The 11,604-nt window shown below is 46.0% G+C and overlaps 1 non-coding gene across 1 annotated transcript; it reads right to left on the bottom strand.

Moving 5' to 3' along the window:
• Positions 1–677: 677 nt before the first annotated feature.
• Positions 678–868, bottom strand: LOC140705240 (U2 spliceosomal RNA). Its single transcript, XR_012084687.2, has one exon. It is a non-coding gene; the product is annotated as a U2 spliceosomal RNA (small nuclear RNA).
• Between the last annotated feature and the right edge of the window lie 10,736 nt (positions 869–11,604).

The raw sequence follows: 11,604 nt of genomic DNA, 5'->3' as shown, positions 1-11,604 counted from the left end.
TTTAACCACTGCGCCACGAGGCTTGTGTGCTTTAGTTTTGCCATCCCATAAAAATGCATGCCAAAAGGCCTTTTATTCATCAGACATATCCATTATCTCAGCCATACCAAAACTGAAGCTTGGGAGTACAGTGTCGATTCTAGTAGGAATCCTTGGGATTTTTCAAAGACTTTCCAAACAATTGGTTCCTAACACTTGGACCAGATGTTTTCAGACTCCATCCTGTGGTCTGTTAGTTCAAAGTGCCTTTGAAATCTCAACAGGTAGAATGCTGGGTGATCCAAGGTTCTTATCTCTACTCAAATGCCGGCCCTCAGGTCATGTTAATCAGTTCCTTACACCTCTGGACTCTGAAACTGAAAAAGTCTGTGTGAGGACGGGAGTTAAACAAGGATGCCCTGTTAGCCTCATAGGATTTAACCTGGCCAGGGTGGAGCCGCTTCTCCAGAACATTCCCACATGTGCTTTTTGGAAAAGAGCCATGGCTACACTCATGTTCAAAAGGGAAGACCCCTCAAACTTGAAGACCAGCTTCACTACGTAGCACACTCTACACGACAGATGCAAGCACTGGGGACACCAGAGAGGAATTACCTCAGAATGTCTTTGCTTTGTGGTTGCCAAGATATTTTTTCTCTGTCTTTGAACCTTGAGTATTTCTCCCCCCCCCCAAGAGGGGAAGGGACACCATTCCTGGAGGCACTGCAATACCAGGTTGATGCTTGGAGTGGCTGGAGCAAGCCCCTCTTCCATCTCCCAGCTCTAAAAATCCATTTAATATGTAGTCCTCAAATAGAGGACATATCAGATATTAAACTGATAAGAACAGATACTACACTTGATCTTAGCCAAAAGGCCGAGAAGCGATACCTACACTTCCAAAAAAACACCAGATTTCCGGGACCAGCATCCTCCCAGGGGCCGAAGAGCGAGGCAAGGGGCCGAACCGCCCAGCGCCCCCTCGCCAACCGCCCTCTCTCGGATCCCACGCTGCCTGCTCCGGAAAGGGCATACTTTCTGTCGGGAGGGAAAGCAAAGGCCTGAGAGGAAAACTGGCGAGAAATTCCGTAGATTCTTCAGATCTGGTCCATTTCTTGAGGGAGAGTTGGATCCTCCAGACAGTCATTGGACAGCTCTTTGCATATCCCCGCCCATTTCTCCCATCATCCTCTGCAAAAGCATTCTGCATACTGGTTGCTGCCTCGTTTCCCCCCCCATGGAAAACGAGGGCTCGGATTAGAACGGGGCAAGATGCACCTGGCCAATTCTTTAACAAAATTATATATATATTCGCGAAGGCTTTCACGGCTGGGATCTAATGGTTGTTCTGGGTTTTTTGGGGTCTTCGGCCGTGTTCTGAAGGTTTTTCTTCCTAACGTTTTTCCAGTCTCTGTGGCCGGCATGTTCACAGGACAGGTTGCTGTCCTCTGAAGATGCTGGCCACAGAGACTGGCAAAACTTTAGGAAGAAAAACCTTCAGAACACGGCCGAAGACCCCAAAAAACCCAGAACAACCAAAATGATATATGTTCACAGGATTTGCCCAAAAACCGTTGACAAGTCTAAAAGCTTGCATCTTAACTTAGGAATAGCGGAGCAAAATCTGCTCTGGATGTTCACTGATGTTGGAACTGCCTCTCCTCCCATTCTCTAGTACAGTGGTCCCCAACCTTGGGCCTCCAGATGTTATTGGACTTCAAGTCCCAGAAATCCTGGGCAGCAGAAGTGGTGGTGAAGGCTTCTGGGAGTTGCAGTCCAAGAATATCTGGAGGCCAAAGGTTGGGGACCACTGCTCTAGTAGGTATTGTGTGCCTTTAAGTCGATTCTGACTTTGGTCGACCGTTTCCAGGGTTTTCCAGGTAGACCCGACTCGGAAGTGGTTTCCCCTTGTATTCTTCCGGGGGAGCCCTGGGACAACGGGGCAGCTGGCCCAAGGCCACCCAGGCCGGCTCTTCTCTCCTCGGAGGCCCAGGAGGGGAACTGAACCCCCAACGTCTGGCTCTGTAGCCAGAGACCTGAAACACTGAGCTATCCAGTGGCTGAGGGAAAAAAAGATTTATAAAACCAAATAAAAATGATGAAGAAGAAAACACAAGGACAGGTGAAATTGAAAACTTCCCACACCAGGGGATTTTGAAGCAACCGAGGCGCACATGGAGCTAAAGAGATATTTTCTACTCCAAAAAAACCCACTCATTTTTAGAGTGGCAAAAGAGGGTTATTTTTTTTATTTTAATTTTTTTTGAAAGGGCAAGAGGAGAAGGGGACGACAGAGGACAAGATGGTTCGACAGTGACACCGAAGCCACCAACATGAATTTGACCCAACTCTGGGAGGCAGTGGAAGACAGGAGGGCCGGGCGTGCTCTGGTCCATGGGGTCACGAAGAGTCGGACAGGACTTAACAACTAAACAACAACAATACATTGAAATAATACATGCCACTGTGAGTAGAAAATTGCTGAGAGTTTGACTTCTTCACTAAAGGAAAAAGGGAGTAAAGGGCTATTGGTGCATAGCTTGTAAATTAATTTCCAGAAGCTGAGTGATGAGAATTTAACTCCTTCGCTAAGGAGTGTGTGTGTTATAATTAAATTCCTGAGTAACCTGGGCCGATAAGATATAGCTGACAGGGTAAAAAGGAAGTGCAGACTCCGTAAAAGCGAGGCTGCGCAGTAGAAATAGAATGTTTTTGTAACTTAATGAAATTGTAGTAAGTTTGTGAGCCGTAACGGACCGCCCGGACGGACAGCCTATATAATGTGTACTCTTCCTTCGTTCCTCAGAGAAACCAACACCTTGCATGGCTTGGGTTGCTTTCTCTCCGCTTTCTGCAGCAGCGTATAATAAATAGCCTCCACTTTGTAGCCTTCGTGTCTCTGTCCATTTCTGTTGGGGGAATTCATAAGGGTCTTGAATTCCGATTAACAGATTGGTGTCAGAAGTGTGGGATAATAGAAGCCCCTTTTGGGGCCGGGCTCAAGCCCGTTGAGGCTGTGAAGAACGGCGGCAGCCTTGCGGAGAACCGGAGGGCCCCCGTCTTGTTTTCGACGGCCGTTTCCCGCCTGGCGTCCCGGCTACACAGTCTCAAGAACTCACAGTGAGACACGAATGTGAGGAGGACGGGTGAGACGGCGCCTGGGTAATCGTGGTGAGTATTGAAATATTGAACTGTGGTTATTGGGGCGGGCGTTGTCAGAGTGATTGTGAATGAGTGGTTGAGCCTGCAGTTCTTCGTGGTGACCGTTGGAAGTTCCGGCGCCCGGAGTCAGGCTGTGTGTTTGAAGTCTGAAACCTTTCTTTGTGTCTGTGTTGAAAGGACCCCTTTACCTTTCACACACCTCCCTGATCCCTTTGTGTTTTGTCTTCCCGCGGGATGGGCAATCAGAAGTTTAAGGGTAAGAAACGGTCCAGTGGGGACCAAAAGGAAAAGGGGGATTCCGTTGGGGACGCCCAGACTTGTCGACGGAAAGATGAGTTAGGAATCCCGGGGAACAGTCCGTTGGCTAGACTGCTTCTCCATTGGGAACAGGCAAAAGTGCAGGATTTTCAAACCCCGGGTGAAATGGTAAGGATGTGCACCCGGGGCAGTGTGGGTTGAAGCCAGTGGGGCTATGGCTCACAATGGTAAGTTCGGGCACAGCCAGTGGGGTTTGTGCACCGAAAGGGGAACTAGAGGAGTTTCCCTCTGCCCTACCCGCCCAGAAGAGAAGGGGATGGGGACGATCAGGCAGCTGGAGGATGCGTGGATGGAAGGGAACGGCCACCCCCTTACAATCCACACAGGGAGGAAGATAAGGAAGAACAGGAAGAACAAACTAGGCGGTTGTTTAAGGAACTCAGAGGGTTGGAAATAGAACAGTTGGGGTGGGATACAACGCCAGTAAGGAAAAGGCTGGGGTGCAAGAAAAATGGGCCAGTCGCCCCGAACAAGGACGAGGATGATACAGGATCAGGGGGATCCTTCCTCTATCCTTTGCGGCAGGTACCCTATGGGGAATAGTTTGGGGTGTGTGGCAGTGATCTTAGGATCATAAAGGGACAAATACGCTCTTTAACAGAGGATCCCTTAGGGTTTGTGCAAGGGCTCAGGGATGCCCTTGGCCCATCCATCTATAGTCCCACAGAGTTCCTTTACATCTGCCGGCAACTGGCCGGAATAACTTACACCAACCAAGCTTTGACAAAGGCTAGTGAAAATTGGAGAAATGAAGCTCAAGGTAGAACAGAAGATCAGGCGAGAGAAATGTTCCCAGAAGTAACACCAGGAGACTGGGACTTTCAAACTGCATCAAGGCGTGAACACTGTGAGGTATATTGCAGATATATGTTACAGGCGTTCCAGCAAACTATACCCACCAACATTAGTATGACCAAAGCTTTTGGTCAACTGCAGGGAGTCCTGTGGAGTATTTGGAAAGGATTAAGAAGAGCATGAGGCAATATACAGGATTAGATCCTGAGACTCCTGCCAATCAGGCAATACTTAAACTTCACTTTGTGGCAGAGAGTTATCTAGATATCAGAAATAAGTTGCAGAAATTTGATGGTTTGATGGTGAAATCAATTGAAGAGTTGTTGAATGAAGCGCAGAAAGTAGTACTTAGAAGGGGATGAAGAAGGGGGGGGGCAAGGGGCCCTGACTGTATTCACTTTTAAGATGGCTCAGGAAATACTTGGGTGAAGCTAGGCAAAGAGAGAGAGTAAGGAAAGGAGGGAGTAGAGGAGAAATTGGAAATATTGTAAAGAAGGCAAGGAAAGTCATTGCAGGAAGCAAAGAGGTGCAGACAAGGAAAAGTATGGCATAAGTGACAAAGGAAGTACAAAGATAGAGATGAGGTAGAGAAGAGCGAAGCAAAGAAAGATCAGGTAAGGAGTTTTGAGGGGAAATGGGAAAGGAAAGGCTAGAGAGGGAGGAGATTACATTTTTGGTACACACTGGAGCAACCCACTCCACATTGTGCTGAAAAAAAAAAATCTAATTGGCAATGTACAAAGGGGAGTGTGAAAAGTTAAAATATTAGGAGCCACTGGACAAACCGAGGAGGTTCTGATTTTGCAACTCCTCGTGGTCAAAATGGAAAGAGAAAGGGGGGGGGCTCAGGGACAATAGCTCCTCTGCTTGGGATGTTTGTGATGTATGTAAAAAGAAAAAGAGAGGTAAAAGACTGAATCGGGGTCATTACCTTCAAGCATGTCAGCTCGGACAGCAGAGCTGTTTGCTCTAAGCTGAGCGCTACAGTTAGCTGAAGGAAAAAGGATCAAAGGAGAAGGGGGGGGAATGTAACTTTCTCAGTAGACACAGAGAATGTTGTCCAAAAGTGTACATGAAATGGAATCCTCAGGAGGAGTCCTAAGAGAAATGGGAATGAATGGAGTCTCTTTTGGGGGTTCCCATTTTGAAACCATTAAGCGTTAAGCAGGAGGGGAAGCTAGTAAGGAAAAAGTTCAATTGGCTTGTTAAACTTACTGGGATATAAAGGGTTAAGAGTAGGCACAAAGAAAAATCGTCTGGTGTTGAGGGAGGGAGATCCCGGCCAGCGTTAGGACACTCTGTATAGAACAGCCCCCATCCTATAATAAAACAGAGGGAAGGGAACTACAGGAGGCAAGGAAATTAAGAAACAAATTATGGTGGATTTTGAAAAATGCAGGGGAAAATATGGTACAATTTCATGGCAAAGATACAGAGTTTTTGATGCAAGCAGTGATAGACAAAGGACTGTCCTTTGAAAGAGGAAATAATAAGGGACAAGAAAAGAAGGAGGTTAAGTGAATGGACACTCAGAATCAGTACCAAAAATTTGAAGGAGGAACTGGCCGATATGATCCTTCAGGAGAAAAAGAAAAGAAAAGAAAAGAAAGAAATTAGAAAACAAAAATATGGGATCTATAATCTGGCAGCATAGGGGAAATTTAAGATCCAAGGGGATGATAGATTGTTTGTGACATGTTTAGATCTGATAGTTAAATCACTTCTGCATTCAGGGGCCACTACCAGTCTTAACACGGAAGGGGTTACCTGGGTCAAAAATAATAAAGGGTATACTTTTGGAAAGTGTATCAGGCCAATAATCTGCTACTGGCTGTTGTGAACATATGTGGCATTTTCATTGAGAGTGAACTTGTATGGGATCCAGAAGCCACAGAGGATCTAATCATTGGCATGGATGCCTTGCAAACTATGGGCTATGGTTTGATCCCTATAGCAAACAACTACATCAAGCCCAAGCCCAGAAATCATTAGAGGAAAAAAAAAATTCAGTCTTAAGGTGAAGGATTTGAGAACAAAGGAGGAATGGGAACAGATTGTTCCAGGAGTAAATGCAACATCTAAATATGATTGTGGGAAACACGCTGAAAGAGGGTAAAAAGTGCCTGGGAGAATAGAGAGTTAAAACACTGTTGGAAACCCCTAAACCAAAAACAAAACGGCAGTTGCGGGGATTCCTGGGTATGGTTGGATTCTGTCATGCATGGATCCCAGAGGTGTCAAAATTAGTCAAAATGTTGGGGCAAGCAGAGCCTGATCCTCTGATCTGGACAAAAGAGGGAAATCGAGCCATAGAAGAGGTTAAGAAAAAGCTAACTGAGGCCCCTGCATTGGGCTTGCCAGACATTCACATATTTGTGTTAAATCAAGGAATTGATGGGGGTGATGCAGCCGGTAGCCTATTTTGTCTAGAACCATGGATCCAGTGGTGGAATCCTGGCCGACCTGTGTACAAGCCTGTGAAGCAGCGGCTACCATGGTCAAAGTGGCTCGGAAGCTATTCCCGTTGCATGCTTTGGTGGTGCACTCACAGGAGGGGATGAACCATGATTGCAGACAAATAGTGGACTTTCGAACGAAATGGAGAAGGAATTTGCGGGAGGAACCACTAGAGGGCCCGGCAGTGATTAAATGGTACATTGACGGATCCTCCAAAGTGGTGGATGATGTGTGAAAAAGAGCGGGTATAGAATTGTATCAGGAAACAGAGAAGTTGTGGAACAGGGACAACTCCCACTCTCAACCTCAGCACAGACAGCGGAGGTGTGGGCATTGAAAAGAGCTTTGAAGTTGGGAAGAGGGCTGAATCTTATCATTATACAGATTTATGGTATGAGTGGGGAATTGCTCATGCTTTTGAAAAAAAAACAACAACACAAATTTGGAAGGAGTGAGGATTGTTAAATTTTATGGGAAAGACCATTGCACATGCATGGGTTATAGAGAGAGTGCCTTAAGCCCTGTCCGAGCTTCATGACATAGCTATAGTATACATTCTAGTTCACCAAAAGGGATACACAAAGGAAGGTGTAGGGAATCGGGCTGCTGACAAAGCTGCCAAGGAAGAAACAGCTAACAGACTTTTGGTCAGAATGGTAGCAGCCCGTATCCCTCAAAATGGGACATGTCCCAAAGAACAGTGGGTATTCACTCAAAAGGAGCTGGAGTGAATGAGTGCAAATGGTGTCAAAAAAAAAAATCGTATTATGCAGATGTTACATGGAGGAGGACACCAGAGACACAAAAATAACAGAGGCGCTAGGAATAGAGTGGATTGGCTTGCCATGAGAATGTAACCTCGGGCGGCTATTGGATTGTTACCCTTTGAGATGTTGTATGGACATAATGTACTGGGAAAGGAGGGCATGATGCTTTGAAGGGATATGTTCTGGCCCTGTCTTCTGTTTTATTGTCTAATAGGATCCAGGGAATACAGCATCAGACTTTGCCGTTGAAAGCAGCAGTGCATCCCTTTCTCCCCAACCCCTAGGACAGTATATGTGTATGTGAAAAAGTGGAACACTAGTCCTCTGGAGGCCAAGTGGCAAGGACCCCACCTGGTACTGCTGACCACAGAGACCGCTGTGAGGACTAAAGAGACTGCTTGGACCCATCAACCCCGAGCCAAAAGAGCTGCTAACCCAGAGGATAGTTGGATTGCTCATCCTCAAGAAGGACTTACAACAGTGTTGAAACGTATTCCTAATGTCTAGATGCTTTGTGTTGTCTGGTGATCTGTGTCCATTCTATCCATTCAAGGTGATGTGTAGTAGAGACGGGTCTACTAACGGGAGGATTTGGAATTGGGAGGTTTAGGTACAAGGGGAAACGTATTGGGAATTAAAGTTCAAAAGGGCAATCATACCACCGGACATTGGCATACACGAAGACCCAATCAGAGAGGGAGATTGTGATTAGTTGGGATAAGGGAGAGGACTAGCATAACCAATACTGTGATAGAACTAGATCATGCCTAAACAGTTGGTGTTTTGTGGATCTCCCTGTCCCTTCTATCATCTCAAGATTTATAGGAAGGAGTCTCCTTTCCTATATTATGCCGATGATCGAGATTGGGAAGTCCAATTACTGAAACCTAGCTCATCTACACCGTGGTGGATTACATATTTTAGGGGTTTCACTACTTTGGGGCTTTTAGTATTTGACAAAGTGGTGGGGGACATAGAATCAGGGCACACTCCGGCACACAACGCGAACTCACCCGAGTTTTGGCACAGGCAATATTGTCGCAGGTGTCCCCTAGTCACCAAAATTGAAATTGACGGAGACTCCAGTGACGAAAGTGACACTGGGGAAGACGTACTGACTGAAAGTGAGGGGACCGACAGTGAATGAATTGGGAACCCCTCTCCAGCCTAGAAGTCAAGGAAAATCTTAGACCTTTTGACAGGAATAAACCCTTTCCAGCCCTACCAATACTTAACTTCAGAAGAGTGTCCCTACCAGTGGTGCGCCCGTATAACCAAATTTGATTGTCAAGGAAACAGGTGGTTGAGGTTTAAAGTTGGTTATTACCCTTTGAGGATATGGACGGAGGTGTTGTGGGCACAGCAGAGGAAGGGGAAAACCAGATGGTGGAAACCGACTTCGGACATAGCCACTCTGGCGGAAGAGGTTCCAATGTAATGGCTACTAGAAGTAACAATTCTCCATGCCCAAACCTGCTGGAGGTGCCAGAAACAACACCCTTGCTGCCAGTTCGGAGAAGGCTCAGACGAGGACGAATGGAAAGATCTATACGTCCACCGATGACCTCGCTGCCTCTTCCACCTTTAATATCTTTTGCATTTATCCTATTCTTTTTGTTTGGGTGAGCCACTGGTAATGACAACACTTGCCCATGCACCACTGTCACTAGACAAGGAAGTCATGAGGTTCATACTTCAATATATTTAGAAAAAAAAGGTGTGTTGAGGTACGAGTCTTATGAATGCAATCCTGTTGGCTAAACAAAACGCCAAAATTAAGAATGCTATCTATCAGAATCAGCTGGTACTTGATTATGCCTAAAGCTGTGCCAATGATGGTGATTAGAGCCCCGGAAGTACAGTACAAGATACTCCCCATCCAGGAGGGAGAGTCAGGTGAATAAGTCAAAATTAGTAAGAAAAGAAAAAGGGGGAATTGTGAGTAGAAAATTGCTGAGAGTTTGACTTCTTCACTAAAGGAAAAAGGGAGTAAAGGGCTATTGGTGCATAGCTTGTAAATTAATTTCCAGAAGCTGAGTGATGAGAATTTAACTCCTTCGCTAAGGAGTGTGTGTGTTATAATTAAATTCCTGAGTAACCTGGGCCGATAAGATATAGCTGACAGGGTAAAAAGGAAGTGCAGACTCCGTAAAAGCGAGGCTGCGCAGTAGAAATAGAATGTTTTTGTAACTTAATGAAATTGTAGTAAGTTTGTGAGCCGTAACGGACCGCCCGGACGGACAGCCTATATAATGTGTACTCTTCCTTCGTTCCTCAGAGAAACCAACACCTTGCATGGCTTGGGTTGCTTTCTCTCTGCTTTCTGCAGCAGCGTATAATAAATAGCCTCCACTTTGTAGCCTTCGTGTCTCTGTCCATTTCTGTTGGGGGAATTCATAAGGGTCTTGAATTCCGATTAACACCACCAAAGGTCTCTGCATAAAAATGTTTTGGTGGAAGTAGCTCAGGGAGGAAAGCAACCAAGGGCAACCGGGTGACAGCTCTTAAGATTGATTGATTGATCAGTCAACTGACTTTCCAAATGGCCTTCCTTCCTTCCTTCTTTGCAATGTTTATATCCCACCTCCCTCCAGTGAGCTTACAGGGCTTCTCCCTGCTTTATTTTCACAAACTCTCTGCAACAATGTGACTGACCCAGGTGTCCTGGTCGAGCCGTATTTTGAACCCAGGTCTCTCTAGTCCAGGATCAACCCTCTAACCACTATGCCACACTGTGTCTCCATTTTGACTAAAGCAAGGCAGCCATTTTGTAAACTGCAGCTCAAGTCGCAAAAAGTGGGAAGTTGGAATTAATGCATTTGTAAATCCCAAACATTTGAGAGCCACGCAGGGGTGTCAAACTGTGGCCCTCCAGATGTTCTTAGCCTACAGCTACCAGAAGCCTTCAGCACCACCTCTGCTGGCCAGGATTTCTGGGAGATGAAGTCCAAGAACATCTGGAGGGCAGAGTGACAGAGAACAACACAGGAGACCTGGGTTCAAATCTCTACTCAGTCATGGACACTTTCCCTAGTAGTAGCAACGAGAAACTAGTCCGTGAATCTCTCATATCCCTCAGAAACCATTTTAGGATCGCCATAGGCGAGAAATAGCACAAAACAACAACAAATACTAACTCCTTATATGTCTTGTTCTAGTGGGTTCTTGTCTCTTTCATGGATTGCTGCCTTGTCGTGGCGAAGGGGCTTGAGTAACTCAGAGAAGCTATGGGCTATGCCATGCAGGGCCACCCAAGACGGACAGGACATAGTGGAGAGTTCCGACTAAACGCAATCCACCTGGAGTAGGAAATGGCAAGCCACTCCAGTATCTTTGCCAAGAACGCCCCATGATCAGAAACAAAAGGCTAAAAGATATGACGCTGGAAGATGGGCCCCTCAGGTCGGAAGGCGTCCAACATGCTACTGAGGAAGAGCGGAGGACAAGTACAAGTAGCTCCAGAGCTAATGAAGTGGTTGAGCCAAAGCCGAAAGGACGCTCAGCTGTGGACGTGCCTGGAAGTGAAAGGAAAATCCAGTGCTGCAAAGAAAAATACTGCATAGGAACCTGGAATGTAAGATCTATGAACGTTGGGAAGCTGGAGGTGGTCAAACAGGAGATGGCAAGAATAAACATCGACATCCTGGGCATCAGTGAACTAAAATGGACAGGAATGGGCGAATTCAGCTCAGATGATTATCATATCTACTATTGTGGGCAAGAATCCTGTAGAAGGAATGGAGTGGCCCTCATAGTCAACAAAAGAGTGGGAAAAGCTGTAATGGGATACAATCTCAAAAATGATAGAATGATGTCAATACGAATCCAAGGCAGACCTTTCAACATCACTATAATCCAAGTTTATGCACCAACCAGCATTGCTGAGGAGACTGAAATTGAACAATTCTATGAAGATTTACAACACCTTCTAGAACTGACTCCAAAGAAAGATGTTCTTCTCATTCTAGGGGACTGGAATGCTAAAGTAGGGAGCCAAGAGATAAAAGGAACAACAGGGAAGTTTGGCCTTGGAGTTCAGAACGAAGCAGGACAAAGGCTAATAGAGTTTTGTCAAGAGAATAAGCTGGTCATCACAAACACTCTTTTCCAACAACACAAGAGGCGA

This window comes from Pogona vitticeps, chromosome 2, assembly GCF_051106095.1.
Source record: "Pogona vitticeps strain Pit_001003342236 chromosome 2, PviZW2.1, whole genome shotgun sequence".
NCBI classification, from domain to species: Eukaryota; Metazoa; Chordata; class Lepidosauria; order Squamata; family Agamidae; genus Pogona; species Pogona vitticeps.
The sequence above is the reverse complement of the archived record's forward strand: the minus strand, read 5'-3'. Positions and strand labels throughout refer to the sequence as shown.